Here is a 4,851-nt window from a genome sequence, read left to right on the forward strand (position 1 = left end):
ATGAAAGACAAGCTAGACATGTACTATTATAGTGTTTATATGGATGTGTATCTTTCAGTGGTATAAATGGACAGTTTCTGTTCATATTATAGTACATGACCTTTGGATTTATTCTTATAATTGTATATATACCCACATTTATGTACATAATGGTGAATACATGCTTATATTTTAAATTTGATCTTGTGTAATATATGTGATTATATGTATGCATACACATTTACTAATTGTATATGTATTTATATTGTGCAAAATAACAATGAACAGCAGAACTGAGTTGACATTTTTTTAATGAATTCTTATTAAAAAAATACATTTTGTTGTCAACTATTTCATTGTCTGTCAAATTATTTTCAGAAAACTTAGTATAAACAGTGACAATATACATGTGATCAAATGTTACAGTACAAAGTAAAAAATAAATAAAAACAAGATATTTAATGATGTTACCGGTAAATATTTAAAGTCTATCACTACTATTGCAAAAATCAATCTCAGTGTAAATATCTAATATTTATTATATTATACATATATACATTCACTCCTCAAGAAACATTGGTCCCTGGTAATTAACCATAAAACAGCAATTATGCCAGATCTGATTGATGCTTCCTGACAAGGTGAGTGGCACAACAGAATCCCAAATGTGGTTTTCCTTGACCCTTCGAATTACCCTTTCCACCAGAATTCTGAGGCGTGCAATGGCCTGTGTTTTATCACAGTCCTGTTTGCTGAACTGCTTAGCACGTTTGAAAGGTGGAATGATCAGTCTAGCACCAACACTGGAGAGCATATCCTCGATTGTGAACCCCTTGTCTGCCATGACCTCATCTCCAGGTTCAAGCAGGTCCAAAATGCCGGACTTCTTTGTGATCTCTTTGTCGGAGATTGAACCTGTGTAAAGCTGGGAGATGAAAGTCATTGCACCACACGGAGCTACTCCAACCAGACCTTTAAATGTTGTAGTGCTCTTGTAGCTGGAGAAGATCTCTGAGTGGAGTGTCAGAGATGTGGGGCTCTCACAGCGAATTTCTGTGCAATCCAGGATGACTCGCAGGTTTGGACAGAACAAACTGTACTTATTTGGCATGGAGAAGCATATTTGTTGCCTGGACATCCAAATGGGTACTGAACCCAACACAAAGAACAAGTAGTTAGCCCAGGTGATTATGGCCCTACTCACTGTGGCCACGCTTACCCCGAAAATGTCAGCGATTACTTGTTCCCTCAGTCCAGCAGCTACCCGACAGGAATACATGAACAGTTCATCTATGAGCTGGATCTTCCGTGCAGGGCTAGGGCTCGGGGATGCTTCCTGTCCCATCCTCTGTGCCTTAGTCCAGTACACAAGATTGCTGGCAGATGGACAAACAGATTCCCAGAACACCTGGAAAACTTCCTGTGAGGGAAACTTCGTGTAGTATTTAATTGTGTGATCAGAAACACAAAATCTGCTCATTGTTGTTTGTTTCTCAAGTGACATTTTCTGCAGCCTAGCCTCCAGCTCTTCAATGTACTGCAGAGCCTCATCTAATGCACCTATAAAAATGTAAAATAGTATAGTTAGCAACTAATTATGTATATTTATGTGTGTGTGTATGTATATATATATATATATATATATATATGTGTGTGTGTGTGTGTGTGTGTATATATATATATATATATATATATATATGTGTGTGTGTGTGTGTATATATGTATATATACACATATATATATATATATATATATATATATATATATATATATATATATATACACACACACACACACACACACATACCGTATTTTCCGGACTATAAGTCGCTCCGGAGTATACATAGTTCCCACATGACGTCACAACATACGGGCATTTGCCGACCCGGCGCCATTTCTGAGGGCAGAACACAACATTCTTACAATGCAGAACATGAGAAGAAGAAGCTGAAACGGAAATTTTGTGATTAAAAAGTGAAAATGGTCATCTCCTGCTGGGTCAATGGATGTTCCAATCGTGCCGGAGGTTCAGTTAAATTGAGTTTTTTTAGCATTTGCCGACCCGGCGCCATTTCTGTGGGCAGAACAATAGTAGAAGAAGCTGAAGCGAGTTAATTTCGTGATAAAAAGTGAAAATGGTGATCTCCTGCTGGGTCAATGGATGTTTAAATCGTGTCGGAGGTTCAGTTAAATTTGGATTTTACAGTATACCCGTCATTAGACTTCATGAATGTGAGAAGACTAACGTTAAGCTTTTGTCAGAACAACGACGGAGGTTATGGCTGGCTTGGATAAACAGGAAAGAAACTCCCTCAAAACACGCAAGAATTTGTTGTTTTTTATTGCGAGTGTACACAAATATAAGTTAACACTTTGCAGTTTGAATTATGTCCTGTATGAACAAAATGACGAGATATTAAAAACATACAAAAACAACATTGTTTCCACTGTTTGATCGCGCCCGCGACTCTCTCACTCTCACACTCTCACACACACACTCACATTCCAGCACGGCAATCTCAGATTATGTCCCTAAAGAACCCGCGTATAAAGTAGTTCCGCATTACATTAATTAATTTGCACGCGAGTTTTATTTATTTTCATACCGTGTATATTACCGTGTATATTCATATTCATGCACATATTTCCAGGCTCGGAATTGCTCACATGTATTAAAACTCCTAGCCAATACCAGATAATGATACACATGATAATACTGTATCTGCTGCATAATCAGTGCTCAGTGCTTCCTTTGTTAGCGCATACGGATCCACACCATTTATGACTGAAATTTTCGCATTGTACCTCTCTCTGTCTTGTGTTAATAGAGTCTCTTTATAATCTCTGTCACTTTGTCTCTTCATGATTTTCGTAACATTATAAATGGAAAGAAATATTCGAAATTTGCTTGTAAAACTCATAGACAGTATGGTAAAACATTGTAAACACAGCAGCTTTTGCCCTCAAAGATGGCGTCTCCGGGGAGGTCACGTGACATTAATTGGCCTGTGGGAACTATGTATAAGTCGCATCAGTCAAAAAATGCGTCATGAAGAGGAAAAAAACATATATAAGTCGCACTGGAGTATAAGTGGCATTTATTTAGAAATTTATTTCACAAAATCCAAGACCAAGAACAGACATTTAATCTGGAAAGGCAAGTTATTTAACTACACAGTAGCACACAGAACAACAGGCTGAGTAGGTGTCCGGTGTGTTAACACAACACACTAACAGTTATTCAGCTACACAATAGCATAAAGAACATACTGGGAGGCTGAATAGGCTAAATTAACATAAGCCAGGGAGTCCAACAAGCAAGTTACCAGTAAACAACTTCACCAAGCTCCCGCGATCTCATTCCACATCACTGAATCCATTGAATTTTCTTCATATGGTGTCGCTTCTGAATAACTCCGCCAACTAGAGCGCCCTCTCGCGGCTGTAGACGGTAATGTTTTCTCTTGGTTCATCTCAGTCTGAATTAATTTTGATATATAAGTCGCACCTGATTATAAGTCGCAGGACCAGCCAAACTATGAAAAAAAGTGCGACTTATAGTCCGGAAAATACGGTATATATATATACACACACACACATATATTATACACACACACACACACACACACACACACACAGTCTACACAGTTATCACCGAAATACACAAGCAAAAGTCAACATAAGTGCTTACCGGCAGGTGGGCGTGCTGCGTAGTCATGTTCCTCAATATGACTGGATTCATTGGGTGCATCTTCTGTGACCACCGGCTGCTCCCGAACATGTACATCCGCGCCAAGTCGAACGGCAGATCTCTCAAAAGTCTTTGAGGGAGTACATAGAAATTGTTCCAAGGGAAACGACCGGGAATGGCACTAACCTTCAGCCGCGAACTTCCTGGAATGTAGTCGTCAGCGGTAAAATGCTGACTGCAGACATACGTGCTGCCTCTCCGAATGACGAACGTAGACCCTTCATCACGTCTAATAGCGATGACCCATTTCTTTTTTTGGTCTTCGTTCAAAGGATACCCGTGAAAACTTAAATAAGGTTGTTTTTGCCTAGAATTGCTGCACTGAGGGACGCTACAGCAACACTTATTTTTGGACTCGGCCATTGTTGTTGTCACCGGAAGTACCCTGCATTGGTAAGCACCGGAAACACTAAACCCGGAAGTGTGAAAAAGGCCTATGGACTTCTGTATGGCTGATGTGACATTAGAAAGAGGCAAGTATATATAGAAAGGTCAAGTTTAGACTCTTTAACCAGAAAAAAATTCAGTATGTCCAAATATGGACTTTTGTCAGGATGATATAACATCCGAAGATATCAATCTGAATGTATAGGTTTAATCTTTTAGGACTCGTTGGCCAGATATATGTTCATTGATTTATCATTAGAAAGAGTTATAACTTTATATCGTTAAAAACTTTTGAGGACCCTTTGACAAGAAATAAGTTCAAAAGGTCAGATATGGATATCTACATGGCTTATGTAGCATTAGAAGGAGTCTATGAGTATGTATAGAAAGTCCAAGATCGAGGACTCTTTGGCCATAAATATATTCCTTGGGTCAAATAAGGCTGATTTGACATCAGAAGGAGTCGATAACTTTATATAGTTTGAAAAATGTTCAGGACACTTTGACCAGAAATAAGTTCAAAAGGTCAGATATGGACATCTTTATGACTTATGAAGCATCAGAAGGAGTCTATGAGTATGTATAGAAAGCCCAAGATCGAGGACTCTTTGGCCAGAAATATGTTCCTTGGGTCAAATATGGACTTCTGTAAGGCTGATTTGACATCAGAAGGAGTCCATAAGTTTATTATAGTAAAAACATTTTGAGTATTCTTTGGCCAAAAATATGTTCAA

The 4,851-nt window shown here is 38.4% G+C and overlaps 1 pseudogene across 1 annotated transcript; it reads right to left on the minus strand.

The window, feature by feature from the left end:
• Window positions 1-538: 538 nt before the first annotated feature.
• On the minus strand, window positions 539-4,093 carry LOC311083789 (annotated as a pseudogene). Its single transcript has 2 exons — window positions 3,671-4,093; window positions 539-1,539 (listed from the first exon to the last, which is right to left on the minus strand). The product of its transcript is annotated as an uncharacterized misc_RNA (transcript).
• Window positions 4,094-4,851: the final 758 nt, after the last annotated feature.

The sequence above is a fragment of the Abramis brama genome (assembly GCF_963993115.1).
Source record: "Abramis brama genome assembly, chromosome: 5".
NCBI classification, from domain to species: Eukaryota; Metazoa; Chordata; class Actinopteri; order Cypriniformes; family Leuciscidae; genus Abramis; species Abramis brama.